The sequence below is a fragment of the Periplaneta americana genome, chromosome 8 (assembly GCF_040183065.1).
Source record: "Periplaneta americana isolate PAMFEO1 chromosome 8, P.americana_PAMFEO1_priV1, whole genome shotgun sequence".
Lineage (NCBI taxonomy): Eukaryota > Metazoa > Arthropoda > Insecta > Blattodea > Blattidae > Periplaneta > Periplaneta americana.
In genome coordinates this window covers 186419211-186440653 of record NC_091124.1, presented here as the reverse complement: position 1 = coordinate 186440653, position 21443 = coordinate 186419211, and the positions used below count along the sequence as shown (strand labels likewise).

General features: G+C 33.8%; 1 protein-coding gene across 1 annotated transcript in view; it reads left to right on the top strand.

Moving 5' to 3' along the window:
* Positions 1–322: 322 nt before the first annotated feature.
* Positions 323–21443, top strand: part of LOC138704269 (uncharacterized) — a 148473-nt gene continuing 127352 nt past the window's right edge. The window contains exon 1 of the mRNA XM_069832140.1: positions 323–728. The gene's annotated coding sequence lies outside the window, so the exon portion shown is untranslated. The remainder of the gene's footprint in view (positions 729–21443) is intronic.

The following is a 21443-nucleotide window of genomic DNA, read 5'->3' as shown; positions in this document are numbered from 1 at the left end:
TTATTAAGGGTGAAATAAACTCATTACCACTTTTGATGTAAGCCTATGTCGATTAGAAACAATTGCAAGTAGATTTTAACGTTATGTCAAATGTAGCAAATTAACAACATTTTGCAATTGTGTGCAATTAATAGGAATTTACTTTCAATATTTTTAACTACAGTTTTTGGACAGTAATTTATCCATTATAAACTCTTCGACATTCATGTAATTCGAGGTTTTGGGAGAAATACCTCCGGGGCAGGCGCTTGCGCAAAGGGATGACCTGGCCAGGCATCGAGCGCGCGCGCAAAAAGGACGTCGGTGTGGAGAGAAGGGGAAGGGGAAGGTGGGGGTGCCTCCGATCCCTTCTGTTCTGGACCAGAGACGTCGTGTTGGTGATGCGGGAGTAAAAAGCTGGATCCAACCCCGTCCTGTACGCAGTGAGTGGGAAACGGCCGAGCTAGACAGTGGATTGCTCCGATCGGTAACGCAGAGCTCTGTTCATACCAGCGTGAAGCAACCACAGATCTGTCTCCACTCTTAAACATGGGTTGCAAAAAGAAGAAGAGACAAGAAGAATATTTCGATAATATTTAAGTGATTCTTCGTTGTACTACTTCATCGGTACTAGTGTTTTTTGTATGTACGGTAATTTAGGAACCTGTTGTATCTACAGAGCCATCTATTTGCCTGTCAAGCAGTCAAGATAAAGAAGCGAAGTTGAAGTAACCTTCCCACATTTAAAAGTGAGTTGCAATTTTTTGTGTTTTTTGTTTACTTTCTGAATGTGTGTGTATATAATTTAAAGAAATTAAACAGAATGTTTGGCGAGTTAAGATATTAATATTAAAATCATAATATAACATTATATAGGCATGGAATGTTAGAAAGTAAATTGTTTTATTTTTTCGAGCTTGAATGGTGAAATCGTTGCACGAATTATTCGAGGTGGCAACTTACTAATAAAATCGCGAAAAAAGAATATTTTACTAAAAATGTAATGCTGATACAATACACCACGAATACTTAATATATTCACAGTCCCTTTTAATGACAACTTGCGTTAACATCAGTAATTATCCGTTTTTGGTTCATTCTAACATGTTGTTCTCTCTATTCGTAAAATGTAACTTATTTTATGAGAAGTATTTTGCATTTGAAGTACGCAGTGTGAATTTTTACAACCAGAAACAATAATAATCTTTGCAATAATAACACTTCATTTATTTCTTTTTTCCTCAACTTTTCTTTGCGTTTCGTAATTTTTAAACAGACATGCACTACAATTAACTTGAAAGACTCTTTAATACACAGATAATTACATGTTTTACGTGTGAATGAAGTGAATACAATAATAACTGCATAGTTAATGGATAATGCTACGGCATACAAACAGAACAGCGGTCTTCGTAATTTATCAGCACGTATGAAATACTTTTTCATGTTTTAAATTATAAATGTGTGTTGTTCCTAAATCATTCCCTACAGTTTTATATTTTAAAACGAAACATATCGATGATAGGTTATTACCTAACTTCTATTCAGGATAAGAATCTTATAACATTTAAGGGAAGACTCCACTGAAAATCATGAAAATTTTTCCAATTTTTTTTCAGCTATTTCACTCATTCAGAATTTATATTTTCATACCCCAAATGTATTCAGCTTAATTGTGATTACAATCACTCGTATGTTTACACTTTTTAATTAAGGCTGGAAGGGGGCGTGGAATTTAAAGATCTGTCAAAATTGTTTTTCATCGAAGAATTCTTTTTTTAAATTTCTGATTACAAATCTAGTAACTTTTTGTTGGCTCCCTGAAGTTACTAGATGAATGTAGCGGAGAAGAATGTTAATTTACATAAATATTCATTTTATTTTCAAATCTATTTTTCTGTGTTCATTTTTGTTGATTCAACACCAACTTTATTATGCCAAATATTAATCAATCTGGATGAAATTTTTACTGCAAGTATTTATGAGATAGCTGCATGTTTATATGCATTTATTTTGTGAGAAATGCTGCTAGTTTATTTTATTAATATTTTTCTTAATGCTGCTAGTTTATTTTATTAATATTTTTCTTACAAAATAAATGCATAGAAACATGCAGCTACCTCATAAATACTTGCAGTAAAATTTTCATCCAGATTGATTAATATTTGGCGTAATAAAGTTGGTATTGAATCAACACAAATGAACACAGAAAAATAGATTTGAAAATAAAATGAATATTTATGTTAATTAATATTCTCCTCCGCTACATTTAGTAACTTCAGGGAGTCAACAAAAAGTTACTAGATTTGTAATCAGAAATTTTGAAAAAGAATTCTTCGATGAAAAACAATTTTGACAGCTCTTTAAATTCCACGCCCCCTTCCAGCCTTAATTTAAAAAGTGTAAACATACGAGTATTTGTAGAATTGAGCTGAATCCATTTGGGGTATGAAAATATAAATTCTGAATAAGTGAAATAGCTAAAAAAATTTGGAAAAATTTTTCATGATTTTCAGTAGAGTCTTCCCTTAAGTGAATATAAGTGTTTATTTTAGAAAGCATATAAATTAAGATTTATGAAATTGTTCTATGATGATAATAATAATAATAATAATAATAATAATAATCATCCATAAAGTTACGAGTACCAGTTTCGTTACGATATCATGAAATTTTGACAGTTAAGAGAATTAGGTCGCATGCCACATATATGAAAAGGTATTGTACTAAACATGTAACATTTTCTATGTAAATGTATCAGATTTTTCACAGTTTATCGTTCTCAATCCTATTTGAGGGTTTGGTGGATAAAGATGTTGCACAGGTTGTCAGAACACGTTTGTACTCATGACACATGATCCTTGAATTTTCATGTGAGTGAATCTGAATAATGTCCGTAGTTCTTATTATATTTGAAGAGAAAATATTGTAGATGATAGTCACTAGCTTCGTAAAAGAAATATGTCACAACTATACTCGATATCTTTTATACAGTATAATATAAGAAAATTAATTATTTCTTATTCAAATGGTCATCTTAGTACTGAATGTTTCTTGTATAATTTATATGATGGACTCGCCGAAAGTTAAAGGTAACTGACTGAAGTAAATATTTCACAGCAAATATTAATGTAGAAGGGATACGTCAAGATGCTGTGAAGAATTTGTTGGTATACAAAGAGCGATCATATTAATTAATGTTTGAAATTATTATTTTAACTAGTGGCTTGTGCAGCAAATGCTACAAACTAAATTAATTAGAAGTTCAAATAAATTTTTTTCAGATTTAGTTTCAATGAAGAATAGGCCTACCAGTCATTTTAAAAGTTATTTGCTTCCATAATAATGAAACACACTCTCTCTGAATGGTTTTTTATGCCAAATATTTTTTCTTGAATCTATCCATCTTCAGTTTTTGAGTTTAAAAGCGAAAATGCAAGTAACAATGTCAGGACGATCAGTGGATTTTTCATGTGGGAGTAAAGCAGTAGTAGTTATTTCAGATCATTGTGGATTGTAGGTGAGAGTTAAGGAAATGTGAGATTTACCATGCTTTCGAACAATAGACATAGCGTCTTGGTACAGCTGCTGCATGTTTCGTGAACTACCTTGAAATGTAGAGGGTAGAATCATTTTATCCTGCTAAGAGATCTTGCTGAAATGATCGGGAGATTACAAAATCTTATAGGCTTCATATTTTATCAGTAAGTAATACCTTTTGGTCTTTCCTTAGAAACTGTAATTTTTGCGCTCTCTCGAGACAATACTGGAGAGAATCACGCATATAAATATCCACACCACACCGCCATTAAATATATGAAAAAGACTCACACTACTTGAATAACAACTATAAAAATATATCACTTTTAATAACAATCATTTCAACTTACGTAAATTTTGTAGTTTTCAGTAACCTATACTGTATATATTATACAGCCGTCACTCAGTAAATTATAGAAATGAAGATCTAATTTAAGATATTGTCTACGTCTACTTATATAACCCCAAAAGGTTTGAGTTTCATATCATCAATAGGCTATATCATTAATATGTATATTAGTGACTTGCTTTTAGTAAGTCTTAAAAGTTTTTAACCAATTATAGAGACGTTATAAAAATTACACAAATGAAGATCTTGCCCGTGTTGTCATTATGATAGCACAGAATTTATTCTAATTTGCTCTAAATATGTCGGAAATCCTGCAGGTCATGCATGGCCTTCGTGTAATATTGCTTATTGCAGTGTGTGTGTTTTGTTTTATTCTGAAAAATCATTGTGTCTCAAAACTGACGACAGATGGATTTTGGAAAATAGGAAAATTACGTAGAAAAATTGACGTTTCATTGAAAACTACTATTTTTCTGAAAATCTTTGGGTTCCAAGGATCAAAATGAGAATTCATTCATTAAAATCCGTTCAGCCGTTTTCCCGTAATTTCCATTACCAGTTCAAATTATATATATTAGCTACTAAAAATAAGTACACATTAAATTCTAAATTAATCCTTGATATAGAAGGTGAAATATTGACGGAAAATATTAGGACTATACTGAAAAAGAAGATTTTAATTTCTGGAAATCTGTCAAGTTTTCTGAAATGTTGTATTAAATTTTTGTTACTGGGTGTAATACGTATGTTGCCCTGAGCCATTCACATAATTTAAATGCTATATAAATGAGTGTTCCCATGACGATGAGATATGTATCATTTATTGGCAAGCGAGACGTCAATTACATGTAAGATAATGTATCTCCCATGAACGAGAGCATATTGTCAACGTAATTTCATATAGGACAACAATTTTTTTTTAGATTGCAATATTTTTAATACATCTGTGGTAAATCTTTTCCAACAACGACATGTACATTTTTGGTGTATTGAAATTGTAACATAACAATCTTACAATGTTTCAATTTCGGCAGACGGCTTTGAAATAAAAGTATAGGGATGTGATCCAATGTACATCATTTGTGACACTTTTGGTGGACCATTTTCATTATTTCAGCGTAGTCAAATTTGTCATAATATTTTGATTTCAAAATTGTCATATTATCTCGTCGCCAGTAAATAAACTCTCGACAGAAACAAAGTGAAGTACAGAGTGTGAATGACTGTTGTTACTCCGTTTTTGATTCAGTTTTGTTCAATGATTTAAAAAATTATTCCGTTATGCACTTGTCGCCCTCTAATTTAAAATGCATCGATACGTTCCATCACATCATACAGAATTCGTTAATGTGGTTTGTTTAGAGAGTTCTTTATTGTCCATATCTCTGGAAACAAAATTAATTGAATCTGATACGAATTTTGTTGAAATGTGTTTTATATACCACAACAAGGAAGCATGGTATGTTGTGTGTAACATTATTGTTGATATATGTGCAGTACCTATATTTTTAAATCCAGTTTCAGTTTGTATGATGTCCGTGGTTGCAGATAACTAATATCATTTTGGTTAGTAACGCAATGTACTCGGTTCGGTTCCAGGAAATGTGTATTGATATAGAAAGAACGTTTGTTTACTACACTCGAAGTGCCGGCTTTAATTCTTTTTGATAACGTCGACATTCTTTAGACCAGGCATGTCAGAAATCAGACTCTATGGGTCGATTTCTAAAACACGGACGAAATCGTGGTTCCAAACCCCGGCTTTTAAACCGCGATCGAGGTCTGAATCTTTATGCGATTTCTAAAACGAAGTCGAGACGCGGCTTGAGAAGAAACCGAGGTTCGTGGGTTTTATATATGGCAACGCAGCTAAGAATCGATTTTTATTTCTGTAAATAGTCGATATTAGAAATAAATGAACATCGGGATTAATATTTTTATTGAATTGCAGTAAATCACGTTCATTTGTTCTCAGCTAAGGTATTGTTATATTTAGGTAATATACGTGCGTTTGAAATACTAGCATTTCTTAGAATTTAATAGGGAACGGTGTTTTAGGTACCAGAATGATATTACCCAAGTATTAGCACAAGTCGAGAGTTTATTTGTAGTTTATCGTTTGTTCATAACTACTACCAACATTAACTAACTGAAAAAAACGGTTCTAAGGAATTAATAACCTAAATATTAACTGGATTAAAATTTCAATTGAAACTAAAATGTAGTATGGTTCTGTTTCCACATATAATAGGCTAGTACTATGTGGAAAGCCCCAGTAGCATAAAGCTTAAAATAAGAAGACAAAATCACGTTAGCTTCATATTCTTGTAGGCCCACAACATTTTCGATTATTAAATAAAATGTCCAAAACTACTGTAAAGACTAAGAACTAAGATATATCGTCCTATAGGCATAAAAGTATAATTAATATAAAATATTATATCTTACTTCCCTGAAAGCAACAAGAAGATGTAAAAAACTTGTCAACCTATCGTCTCTTGCATTTCGTTGCAGATTCTTATTTAGCATTCTTGTTAAATTTTGCGTTGATTTCTTCGAAAATCGAAATATTCGCCAGAAATTATCGTCGTTCTACTGTATAGTTACAAAGGATTATCCCAGTGTCTCATCACTCTAATCCGGAGATTTAATACTCGTAGACGCAAATTTTCCTTCGATAATCATCCAGATGATCTACTTCCTCCATCTTGCATACATGAAGCCGTGGTTTTAAACCTGCCCCAGCCGTGGTCTCTGCTTCAGACCTTGGTTTCGAGCCATGGCTCAGAAAAATTAAAAGACCTCGTTTTATGAATCCAAACGCGGTTTAAAGCCCATGGTCGTGGTCTAGACCTCGTTTTATACATCGACTCTAAATGTGCAGTTATGTGCGCGGATCGCCGATCTGTGCAGGTTGCATCATTCAAGGGTTGCTCTTACCAGTTCTTAGCTGGAGGGGTGTACAATAATCTATTCTGCGCTTCTAGGGCTGGATTAAATAGGCATTTGGACATTATAAACACACTTAGCAGAAGGAAAAAAACACGGTTATTACCAGTGTCTATATTTGACAATTGTAATACAAGAAACTTTAGCCTTCTCAGTTATATTTGACAAAGTAGTGGTTTGTAAAGCATAATTTATTAATATGATCTTCTATAGTATTTGAAGAAAAAGAATATTGCAGTAATTTCGAAACAACAAAAAACGAACAAGTATTTCATTTTACATAGTAGGTACTAATTTATTTTAAATAATAGACCCTACTCTTTCATTGTTCGTCAAGCATTATTATTCATTGGGACCATTGGTACACAAATGTTGAAGAAAATATACTCCCAATTAATTACATGCAGTAGGACATTGTGAAGTTTTTACACTTAAATAATTTCCTTGCTGTATGTCAATATAAATTAAATTAATATTAATAAATAATATAAATTAAACTTAGAATTTAAATTCACATAATATGTGATTAACTATATTATAGTTTATTTGGAAAACGTTGAGAGCAAGTATCGACAAGTTGGGAGCGTTACTGAAAGAAATTAAAAGTGTAGTTCACAAGCTGTGAAGCGATATAATTTTATTTATGTCAGGTTTAAAGATTTATTAATGTAAGTATATTAACATAATATAGTAATGTAAGATGGAAAATTTGCCATTATATACAGGGACAACATTTTATTTTACTAACATTTTTAATATTAACCTGGCTATACCTTTGGATCAAGATTGAGAACCGCAAATACTGTTTGCCTACCCCCTTCCACAACTAGAGTTCGATGATACTTGCATAAAATATAAACATATCACTTTACCAGGTATAGGAGGGAAGAAAAGTAGTTCATCCATTTACGTAAACTAGGAAATATCACGCTTTTGACTTTGATAATTTTCATTAGGTTTTTGTTTAATTAAAATACAGTACAATATTAACTGTTTTTACTCACGAACTGAGCTATCCATGTGGACGTATTCATTATGCAATATATATTATACTGTCTATAGCACATTAGCGCACACTATAGAGAATGAAGTTAAATCGAAAAATAATCATAATATGGATATTTAAGCACATTTTTTAAATTGGTGGCAGTTCATTTCGATACAGGCTTCAGTTCTAATGTGCATATTATCGCACTATAGACTATTGTACGTAATTCCAATTACCACTTTCGTCCTTCGTACTAGTAACTCATGTTGAAATAATTCTGTACCTACTATATAAAAGAGTACCTTACGTACTGTAAATTCAATCTTCATTTCTGGCCGATCCGAAAAGATAAAATTACTCAGATATATTATCTACTGTCCGTCCAAGTGGTTGTATCGCAGGGTCGTAGAAAAGGAGGAAATCACGTGACATTTAATTACTTAACGAGGCTCTTTTATTTAAGTTATTTTAAACAATTGTATGGGTATAATATTACGTAGACGTCCAATTCCTAACAGAAATTAATGTTCTCAGAAAAGAGCTAAGACAGCCGAGCCACTAGCCTTTACAGAAAGGCGAATAGAAGCAGGTGGGGGAAACCGGGATGCAACGTAGGAAAATGGACGACAGTACCTGTGCGAAAATGATTCAATATTGAAAGCTCTTTCGTCACTGGAAAATGCGAACATATTTTTGGAACGTACTGTTTACTCTGAACGTAAAGCTACTACGAGTGTATATGCGGTCTTGGATCTGTGTGGAGGACGGTTGAACTTGATTAGTAGAAGGGGTGGGAGTGAAGTACATTCAAAAACACAGGTACAATAAAAATTGAAGTAAAAATAAAATGATGTCCCTGTATTTCTCCAGAAAATTTTTCCGTCTTGCAAACAGTTGCTTTCTTCCTCAAGAGCTTTACATATATTCCTCACTATATTCTCATCACTTACCAGCTTATGAAATGAAAGTCGTAAGTCGTCTAATCTTTGATTGCTGTGTTAGTACAGATTCCAAAACAACGCCAATGTCAAGTTCGTTTTGCCATGAGAGTACTGGCTAACTTTACTAATCTAATCTAAACTGTCACAATACTATTACCTCGACATGGGCTGATAAAAACCTTTCATTTTAAAATAATTATTGTTGGCTGAGGAAAACATAACAATTATGTAATATGATTCGTAATTTCCCTTCTCCGTTATCTGTGAACTCCTCACTTTATTTATAATAACTCATTCACAGACAGCCAAATCAGTACTCGTACTGAAACTGCGTTACTGAAAGAAAAGCTGATATTCTGTTGCAGGTCTGTATAGCCCTGTCGCGTTCCCCTCCAAGCCGATTCACTCCCTCCAGGTAGGGGAATAGAAAGTGTGCAGGGTTTTGACATGCCTGCTTTAGAATCTTGATCATTGTTCCTCATGATTTTTCTAGATGTGTGTCGTATAAAAATAATGATATTAATAATAATAATAATAATATTATTATTATTAGATTAGATTAGATTAGATTAGATTTAGATTAGATTTATTTATTTAACCTGGTAGAGATAAGGCCGTCAGGCCTTCTCTGCCCCTCTACCAGGGGATTACAACTATAACATGAACAATAAGATTACAATTAATATTAAATTTACAATTACAATTACAATAAAAATTAAAGTACGACAAGAATACCTGATTAATGAAAGCTAGACATTTTATCATAGAAGTTAAGAACAAAGAATATTTTTGTATTTACTAAATTACAAATTAAACCTACAATAACAAAATTCTATAGTGATGAAATTACCGGATATTGAGATATTTTGTGGTAGATTAAAAGAACTATTTACAAGAAACCATGTCTGAACGAGTCTCAATTACTGACCAAGTGCCTAGTAAGTTTGCGTTTGAATTGAATTTTATTTCAACAGTCCCTGATGCTAGCAGGTAGCGAGTTCCAGAGTCCTGGCAGGTCTATTGTGAAAGAGGATGAGTATGAGGAGGTACGATGGGATGGTATTGTTAGTATTGTTTCATGGCGAGAGCGTGTGTTCAGATTGTGTGGGAAGAAAGGTAAGTGAAGCGAGACGACAGGTACGAAGGAATAGAAGAGTTCAAGATTTCGAAGAGAAAGAGAAGTGAATGTAAATTTCTTTTCTTATCTAGTTTAAGCCAACCTATTGCTTCCAGGGATGGGGTAATATGATCATATTTCGCTGGAAAGGTCAGTCAGTAAAATGTCAGCATAGTCAAAATAGGGAAATACAAGGGTCTGCACAAGGGACTTTTTTAAGCAAGAGGGAAGATGAACATTTATCCTTTTTAGCACATGAATAATAGAATATACTTTTCTGCAGGTTTCTGTGATTTGCATGTCCCAGTTGAGATTATTATCCATGTGAATGCCAAGATTTTTTACCGAAGAACTGAAAGGGATATGCACTGTACTTACTTTAACGGGGGAAATGTCGAGGTGCTTTACAGCGTCGGTTTGCCGTTTGTGTCCTAATATGATTGCTTGTGTCTTTCCAGGATTGATATTAAGATGGAATTTCTTTGTCCATGTCACAATCGAGTCAATGTCTTTGTTCAATTTATCTATAGCGTCATTTATTCGATCTAAGCGGGAAGAGATGTAGCATTAAAGGTTGTCAGCATAGAAGTGATAGTTACAATGCCTTACATGAGATGTAATATCACTGACATATATTGTGAACAACAATGGTCCGAGTACCGAACCCTGTGGTATACCTGATGTTATGTTAAGCCAGGAAGAGCTTCGATTCCCGGATACAACACATTGTTGTCTTTTCCGTAAGTAGGATTCGAACCAACTCACAGCAGTCTCTGACAAATGCAGATTTCTCAATTTATGGGTGAGCAGGTCGAAATTTACAGAGTTGAAAGCTTTGCTAAGGTCAAGAAGTGTTAGTATTGTTACTTTATTAGAGTCGATTGCTTCACGAATGTCTTCTGTCACTTTAAGTAGAGCAGTGCTTGTGTTGTGTCCAGCTCTGAAACCTCACTGATACTTGTCGAATAGTTTGTGTTCGTTCATGTAGTTAGTAATTTGTCTGTGTACGATTCTTTCCAGTGCTTTTGATATGGCTGGCAGGATACTGATTGGTCTATAGTCGTTCGGGTCGGTGGGAACTTTGACTTTTGGAAGAGGAAGAACGAAAGCTTGCTTCCATATTTTAGGGAAAGTTGAGGTGATTAAGGAACTATTGAATATGTGTGCAATTGTAGGTATTACTATGTCTTGTATTTTCTGTATAAGTAATATGCTAATGTTGTCTGGCCCTTGAGCTTTCGTCTTGATGCGTCGGATGGCTTTCATTACGTCAATAGGAGTGACGTCAGTAAAATAGAATTTGTCTCGAGTTGGGGGAGCTGAGTCAGGCAAAACTGTGTCTTGTTTCGTTGTGTTGTTTAAGGTCGGGTCCTTTACAAAGTGTTCGTTCAATCGGTCAAGTGGGATGGGTATGTCTGCTTGTTCACTAGCCCTTCCAAGTCCAATGACCTTCAGACTTTTCCATAACTCGGAAGGGGTTGTGTTGGGCTCTGTAAGTTTGTAGGAGTATTTCAGTTTAGCGTTTCTTATTAGTTGAGTCGTTCTGTTTCTTAGGTGTTTATATAAGTTAAAATATTCGTCGTTTTTATTGCGGGTGTGTCAATAGTCGTGTTTCCGAAGAGGAAATACTGTAACAAGTTTTTATTTGAAAGAAGGAGCAAGCAGTGGTGCGTTGTTAGAAGAGGTAGGCCTATAGGTTGGACATCCTCTAGTGCTGTTACTGAATAAGACGTACTGGGTTAAGTATAGTCAAGCAGAGTAGCCATTTGTAACGATCCCTGCGAGTGGGATACACATCTCAACTCCTTTTTTCACCTGGAAGAATTTTCGAAATATTTTGAAGTTGTTATTCGTTGTACAAAGTGTTCTACTCTGTTTGAAAAAAGCTAGTTTCATATAATTTTGATTAGAAATCGAAGGCTTTTAGATTTAAAGGTGAAGAGTGTTGAAGAATAAAACATGCTAATAATATTTTACAAGTGATCATGATTAACTATTTTGGGTGTAATAATGCATTATAAACCCGAAAAGACTAAGTATATGATTATGCCTCGTGACCAGAATATTGTACGAAATGGAACTATAAAAATTGGAGATTTATCCTTCGAAGAGGTGGAAAAATTCAAATATCTTGGAGCAACAGTAACAAATATAAATGATAATCGGGAGGAAATTAAACGCAGAATAAATATGGGAAATGCGTGTTATTATTCGGTTTAGAAGCTTTTATCATCCAGTCTGCTGTCAAAAAATCTGAAAGTTAGAATTTATAAAACAGTTATATTACCGGTTGTTATTTATGGCTGTGAAACTTGGACTCTCACTTTGAAAGAGGAACAGAGATTAAGGGTTTTTTGAGAATAAGGTTTTTAGGAAAACATTTGACGCTAAGAGGGATGAAGTTACAGGAGAATGGATTAAGTTACACAACGCAGAGCTGCACGCATTGTATTTTTCATCTGACATAATTAGTAACATTAAATCCAGACGTCAGAGATGGGCAGGGCATGTAGCACATATAGGCGAATCCAGAAATGCATATATGTTAGTTGGGAGGCCGGAGGGAAAAAGACTTTTGGGGAGGCTGAGACGTAGATGGGAAGATAATATTAAAATGGATTTGAGGGGTGTGGGATATGATGATAGAGACTGGATTAATCTTGCTGAGGATAGGGACCAATGGCGGGCTTATGTGAGGGCGGCAATGAACCTCCAGGTTCCTTAATAGCCAATAAGTAATATAATTATTTACACTACTCGATTGGATATTGCATACTACCTCTAGCCCTATATACAATATATACGACAGGCTGTATAATAATAAACAGCTAATAAATACTAATAGGAGAAACTTTCTGAGGAATGTACAATTATAGAACATTTAAAATACAATAAGCACGTAATATTCCTCATTTTTATTAGTTACTACTGCTCTGAGAACATTAACATTAGTCAAACGGCGTCATTGTTTTGTTATTAACATTACATTTTATATTACTTTTTCAGAAAATGTTATAGTATAGCCTATCACTATGGAAACTGGAATTATATACCACAAACGTTATTATGTTTTTATAATCGTGCTGCAATATGGCAGATTCTGGGATTGTTGGGTTACTGATGTCAATTTTTATCACGTTTGTTTTCTTGTTGAGGATGTATGGAATTATTGTTGAATACAAGAATACAAATGGCTTATTGGCGAGTCAGCTTTTCACGGTGGGTGTCTGGTAGAGTTCCTGGGTAGCTCAGTTGGTAGAGCGTTTGTACGTTTAACCAAAGGTCCCGGGTTCGATACCCGTCCCTGGAACAATTTTTCCTTTCAAATTGTTCAAATCATCTTCACAGGGAGTTATACCAGAAAGCTAGATTTTCATCTGTTTATCAGGCAGTACATCTCACTTGACGATATGTGTCAGAGGAAGAACAATTGTTTGTTTACATCTGAAGTTTGATTAATGTAATATGTTACAGTCAGCGATGTATAAAATAAAAAAAATAATGGAGGGAAAAAGGAACTAGCCAACCTACCCCATTACCTCCTAGCACAGTTACCTCATAAGTGGTGCCTTATTGGTGTCACTTGTGAGGTTCACACTGTCTTCAGACAGTTGACTAAACAACTACTACTTTCTTGAGACAACGAACCCAGGTCATTTTGTCATTCTTTCTTGACAGAGAAATCGTCGGTGTTCTTCACTGTAGAAGGGCTGGATAATGACTTTGAGAGTACCATACATATTTTTTCCACACTTAGAATCTTTACTAAAGACACCCCTGAAGAAAAGAGGTGTAACTTTTTTTTTTGTAATTTATGAGAGGGAGAAATTACGCGACCAAAAGAAATTCTGGAAAATGTCTTTTAAAATCTTCGTGTTGCGGATATTAAGCGAGTAAATATGATTTGGCTGATATATATATATATATATCTATATATATATATTTATATTTGGTCTGCTTTTGTCTCTTAATTATTTATTTTCTAGCGTGCTTCAATTAATACTACACTTGATTTCTTGGTATAGGAAGCTACTAAAACAGGTTTAATGCATATGCAACGGGGATATCTAAAAAAAAATATATAATTAATCTGCATAAATTATTATTCAATTTAGATTAAGATACATTATATTTCTGATTTTTGGATTTGTGTAGAAAATAGTGAATAATAATGATAATAATAATAATAGTAATAATAATAATAATAATAATAAATATAAATGGGAATACCTTAAAAATAATTGTACTTAACCTGCATTATACCTCCCGAATTCTAGTCCATTGTTTTACCAGAAAGCTACCTTGCTTGTTAGTTTTGTACTTTATTAACATAAATTTGTTAATAAATTATCTATGATTCTACTCTTGCGATTCGACCTAGTCATTTTACACAGTGGCGAGGACAACTTTCAAAGACCGTTGTTGGAACTTACTTCATCCTTAAACAATATATGAAACTTCTGTCTGAGGAAACTGAAGTAGATTAAAGGTATTCATGAGAGAAACAGCGTTAGATGAAAATAACATTAAAAATAGAATTCCCGACCAAGAAAATAATATAATTACTTTCAGAGTATACATTTGAATAAAGTACATACAAAATAATAATATAAACAGGTTAGTAACTGAATATGATAGGAACAGCATTAAGGGATGTTTAGTGGAATGGAACCATAATCAAATTTTATGAAGTACTATCAGCTATAATTTTATTTTACACACATGAAATTCGGTTTTAAAATGAAAGACGAAAGTCGACTTCAATTAAATTTGTGGGAAACATACATTTGCTATAAAAGTTGGTTCATAAATATACTGTAATTTTATTTTGAAATAAGAGACTTTATTTTTGTAATTGACTGAAAGTAAACTAGAGTAAAGAAAATGAATGAAACATATTGATGGCATAGATAATACAACGTTCCCAAGAGCATTCTTGAAATATGAATCCATGTAAGGAGGAGAGATAGATTGTGCGAAGATGAAAGGATCCGCCGTGAGTGCTTGACGTACGAAGAAAGAGAAAATAAGAATATTATAGATTAGCGTCACGATGTTCAGTGCTAGCGCGTTGGGCTTATAAGCCAGGAGGCCCGTGGTTCATGCAACACGAGTTTATTGTGGATAATGGGGTTCCCAGTAACATCGCAACAATTCTCCATCCATCCATCCATTCATTAAGAGTAAATTGTATAACCACTGCCCATGGTGCGCTCTGGATAGTTCCTGACGAACTAAGGCCCAATTGTATAAAACTCCCTAACTAAAGATCAACTTTGATCGAAGATCGAAAAGTGAACCGAGTTCAGACACTTCTTCTATTGTATAAAATTTTTCTGCGATCAAATTACCTTGGTTCAAATGCAATCTAAGTTCACGTGAAAAAGATTTGGCAACATCGCATAAACGGGTGAAATACGTGATGCGCGGACCATGTTATACAGGTTTGTTCAGTGTTGCCAATGTAGCGACTTTAACTCTTTTTCAACAACAATTTCTTTTAACTTTTATATTGTTTAAATAGGGATTTAGTGACCTTTTTAGCACCCCATAGAGACCAAATTTAATCTTTCTTTGTTGATAATGAGAACTCTAGCGACTTTACAACTACTTTTTGGCGACTTTCCGTACACTCTGTTGGAGACACTGGTTTTTTTGTGCAATGTAAATAATGGCGGACAATAAGAAGAAGGTTGACTGTTCTCCAAGTTGTTATCATGTTATGGTGTTTGATACTGCTAAACATAATAAAGCTTTATAAAACGACAATTTTCGTTTAGTAATACAGTTAACTGAACATTTATGAATGTACTTATCATATCCATTAATAATTAATGGTTGTTATAAACATAATATAATTATAGGTTATGTTATTTCATACTGCTGAACACGATAGAGCCTTATAAAATATAAGAATGTGTATTAAGGCAAGAAATTGAAATAAATAAATAAATATATATATATATATAAATGTACCTAACATATCTATTAATATTAATAATAATGGATATTTTATTTGCACAATCTGTCACTCGTATATTTCAAACAGAAAATAAATAACTGAACTTGGATCATCTAACTTAATCGGAGAAATTTCTTCAGTCAAAGTTGATTTTAGTTTGAGACAAATTAATCTCAGATTAGACTTCATACAACACAAAATTCCAAGTTCAGCTGAAACAAGGATCAATTTAACCTCTGATCTAAGATTAAATGGTTTATACAATCGGGCCTAAGTGGTCTAAGATTCTTGCACTAGTAACATCTATGAGCCACACTTGTGGAGTTGAAGTGAATAGCGGAAAGTTTAGGGTACTGTAACCAGGGCCACCGAGAAGGGGGGGGGCAAATGGGGTGAGTGCATATGGACCCGTGAGTAATAAGATCCCGTCAGATTAAGTGAGTCTGATTACTTTTTATTATCATGAATTATTATTCGTAGATATATACCGGTACTATAATAGTACATTATGCAACGAGCCTATAATGGTAGTAATTAAGACGCAATTATGTTTGTTTATGAAACGAACGCAAGCGAGTTTCATAATTTTCATACGAGCGTCTTAATTGTAGGCAAGTTTCATACGACTTTTTATGCTCGACCATATTTCTAACTTGAAATTATTCAAAATTAGGTCACGTTATGGTTATGTGCGAACTGACCTGAATTGTGAGATTTGCGCAGACGCGAAAGTATTGATTTTTTTCCCGAGGCCGAATGTCATTGACCTTGATAGAGAATAAGATGAACATTAGTCTGATATAACCTGGAAATTGATTTAGAATTGAAAAACGAGAAGACAAATTGAATTTATTTGAATATTATTTACAATTAACGCTAATTGTTATAGTAACAGAACATAACCTTCTGCGACAGTATTGGATTTCCAGCCTCCGTGACTTTTCGCTAATTGTCTTTCAATTGCATATCCGAGAATAATCGATACTTGCGGTTTTATAACGTTACAAAGGTGACTTGTCATTGGCTGAACACCTGAACTTTAATGAATAGGTCTACTTTAATGAGGTGCATTAAATGGCTACTACCAGGTGTATAATTACTACATTTCGGCATGGTCGAGCATAAAATTTTTTAAGAATATTTCTTACATAAATTTTACATATTAACTCAACAATAGTAGAATTAATACAAATTACTACTTCATATGGAAATATTTGACTTTTATATAATAGAATCTCGGTTTCCGGCATTAACGTTCATCGACACAACACTTGAGGGCCCCGGCATTTGCCTGAACTATGTTCCCGTCGCTTGTACCGAACACGTTCAATTATTTATTGGCTTGTCCTTCTTAACTACCAACCCCCTGCTGGCCCACCACAATATGCTAGTGGACTCTTCCAAACCGAAGTCGCAGGATCATGTTTCCATTTCAGTACCTACATTGTATGTTTCGTGTCGAAACTTTCGTCTTTTAGGTGTCGTTTGTCTAGTAAATTCTGTTGATTAGTGTTATCGGTTACATTTAACTGCACAATGGACAACTACAGGCATAAGCCGGGAGCTGAGAAGCACAAGGAGAGACAGAAAAAATTGAAGATATTAATATGGGTGCTAGACTGCGTGAAAAATATCATGAAGACATTAACAAAGAGATCAATGATGAGCCGAAATATTTAAAATTAATTCATGCCTCTAATTTAGGGCCAACCCCACTGAAACCTATGAATCTCCTAAATAGTCTGAGGGAATTAAAACTGGATAGTTTATTTCCAAATATTTGTATAGCCATTAGAATATTCTATACAATTCCTGTGACAGTTGCTGATGCTGAAAGATCCTTCACCAAAATGAAGGAAATAAAAATGTATTCAGATAAACAATGTGTCAAGAACAACTGAGTAACCTTGCCCTTCTTAATCTGGAAAGCGATCATGCTAGGTCTTTAAATTTTGATGATATAATTGATGATTTTGCATCAGTGAAGTCAAGGAGAGTTGTTTGTTGATGTTGGACTGTAAGTTAGAAATTACAGGTGTTTAGGAATAATGTTTTATGAATATAATATATTATGCTAACGTAAAGTTTTCAACGTAATAAAAGTGTATATTTTTAGGTTCGTATCTGTGTATGGGGTTATCTTTTACTTATTTTGCAAATAATTATTATAGTTAGAATAACTGGTAACTTGTAATTGTTACTTTTTTCAACGGGGGTCCGAGTACAGTATTGCATAGGGGCCCATAAATTCTGTCGGCGGCCCTGCCTGTAACTGTACAAAAAGCATAAAAGAATAAAATTATAGATTAGAAACATTCACAATTTGTACGGTGACTTAATGTGGTGTTCCATGACTCATATTCTGCTCAGTGGATCGGGAGGCCTATATCACAGCTTAGTAAAAGATTGTATGTACTCTCATTAAGGTTAGTTTATCTCTCATAAGAGTTACATTTCTATAATTCTAAGGCCAGATTCATAACGCAAACTTTACCGTAAATATAATAGACTGAAATAAATAGAAACAAATGAAATGACCATACGTAAGTACGACATGTGTGATGAGATGAATAGACTATATAAAGATCTATATATATAATTTGAACTGGTAATGGAAATTACGGAAAAACGGCTGAACGGATTTTAATGAGTGGCTCCTCATTTTCATGCCCGGCATCCAAAGTTTTTCGGAAAAGTAGTAGTTTTCAGTGAAATGTCAATTTTCCTACATAATTTTCCTATTTTCTAAAATCCATCTGTTGTCAGTTTTGAGAACTATTTTATTGAATCACGGCCGACTTGATTGGATTTCAGAACAAAACTCACACTACAATAAACAATAGGCTATTGCACGAAGGCCATGACCTGCAGGATTGCCGACATATTTAGAGCTCAATTCAATTTGTTATGAAAAACTGATTCTGCAGTGTATAATTTTCTGAGTACAGCTGTGTATTGGATATTGAAATCTACGAAACTTAGGTGGTTTGATGACATTATTACAATTAGAAATTAAATATTATTACAGTTAATATCATGATGCATCTATTTTTCATTAATTGTAGTACATACTATTGATGACATGAAAGTGAAACGTTTTGTGGTTATGTAAGTAAATGTAGAGAAAATCTTAATTTAGATCTTCATTTCTATAATTTACTGAGTGGCTGCTATATATAACTACAAAACTTAAGTAAGATAATAATATTGTTATTAAAAATCAAATATTTTTATACTTATTAACCCAGTGGTGTTGGGTCTTTTTCATATACTTAATGGCGGTGTAGTGTAGATATTGATATGTCATTGTCTTCAGTATTGGCTCGAGAGAGCGCAAAAATTACAGTTCCTAATGAAAGATCAAAAGGTATTACTTACTGATAAAATAAGAGGCCTAGAAAATTTTGTAGTCTCCAGATCATTTCATCAAGATCTCTTAGTAGTATAAAATTATTTTACGCTCTACATTTCAAGTTCTACATACAGCAGCTGTACGAAAATGCTAGTGTTCGAAAGCTTAGGAAACCTGACATTTTTTTTTAATTTTCCCTACAATCCACAATGACCTGAAATAGCTACTGCTATCGTCCTGACATTGATACTTGCGTTTTCGCGTTGAAACTCAAAAACTGTAGTTGGTTAGGTTCAAGAAAAAGTATTTGGCCTAAAAAATCCACTGAGAGGGAGTATGTTTCATTATTATGGAAGCAAATAACTATAAAAAAGACAAGTATTCTTCATTGAAAATAAATCTGAAAAATTTTTATTTGAACGTCTAACGAACTTAGTTTGCAGCAGCATTTGCTGCACAAGCCACTAGTAAGATATAAAAGGAACAGATATTAAATAGATTTGTTGTGTATTCCTGAAATTCTTTAATGTATGCATATACGACATATTACTTAAAAAAAGTAGCTTTTACTGATGTGAGGATTTGATTTGATTGATTTTTATTCGTCTATAATTAATTATTTGTCTCAGATTGAGCTTCTGCCTGATATGTACACTGGCGTTCAAAGGTGTCTGACTTACAATTTTCTAATCGTGCAAGCAAACATTTTAACAACGGGATAAGACAGAATCAAAGATGGACAAACTTTGAAATAGTTCCGCTAGTTCTCACTAGGTGACACTATTATTGGAACGGGTAAAAAGTGTTGGGGAAAATTATGTAGATTAAGAATAAATTACGGCCCATTCACAATGAAAATTAAACATTACCGTAACATAAACACAGAAGTTTGCACCCAGCCACCAAATGTGATCATTCACACGATTTTAAAAACAGTGTGACTATAAAGTCCTAGGACATTGCTGATAAGTAATAACAAAATATAATTATGGTACTACAGTACAGATGAGACACCAAAACTCATCTTCATACGTGTATATTCATCCACATTTTCTTGTTCATATTCTATCCGTCATATTGTCGTTATATAATTTATTTGTCATTTCTTACTTCTGTTGCTAGGTTACTGGAGAACAAATTTACGCGCACAAGGTCGGTAGGGGAAAAGAATCGCACAAATCGGCCACGCCTATCCAATGAGAAAGTGGATAAATATGACACCATGTATTTCTTCCTCAAATAATCCATATCTTGGCACACATTATTTTCATGTCCATTTCACACATCCGCAGACGGCACCACTATCGCCATTACCACAACCGCTTTATTCACAGCCAAAATCTCTTCCTTTTCCTTTTTTTTTATACTACCATCACCATTGCTTGTTCCCTCCTTCATCATCGCCACTTATCCATATTTTCCTTGCTTTACATTCCACCTCTCCTTCTGCACCATCACTACAACCAGCAACAATGCCACTCACAACGGACACCAGTACCACTTTGCAACCACCACCAATTTCATCTTGTAACCATCGAATAGGGATTAATAAGAATAGACACTGCGCGAAACTTCCGGCTCGGTTTTTTGTGCACTTGTGCTAGGTTAGCGTTTAATTACAGTTTTAAGCGCTAGAGTACAGTATAATCGAGTACCAGCGAATGGTGGAACAGCAATTCCTATTCGCTGGAAAGTCTGCTAAATGTAATTATGCTTTCGATTGCTGGTGCGATATCAGCGCCAACTCTAAGGAAAAAGGCAGAACCTCACGCTGATGTCGGTACAGCACGTTTGAAGATCATTGAAAAATAAGTCACTGCTACATCAAAGGTACCGACGTGCAGTGTCCATACTTATAACTAGGGTTAGGATTTTGATGATGTATAAATCATGAAAAAATGTCCTAACACAATGCATTTATGACCTAAAAATCTTTAAAAAAAATGCCCTAAAAATTGATCTTACATAATTGGTTTTGTAGGAAAAGAGGTTTTGTACTACTTAATATTTAGATTAGTACTTAAATTAAATTTTACATAATTTTTTCTAAGTAGTACACTTTAATTAATTATTTTACCTGACATAGTTTCCATGTATGATCGTTCACCTCTGCGTCGGCATCTGGACGTGAGGTCAGCAGTCAGCTGGTCGGTCTTGGCCCTTCATAGGCTGTAGCGCCATGGATTTACTTTACTTTTAGTTTCCATGTAGTCTACCACAAGGCCACTCTTATCCAGAATTAGCAGGTGTATAGGAGTCTATATTG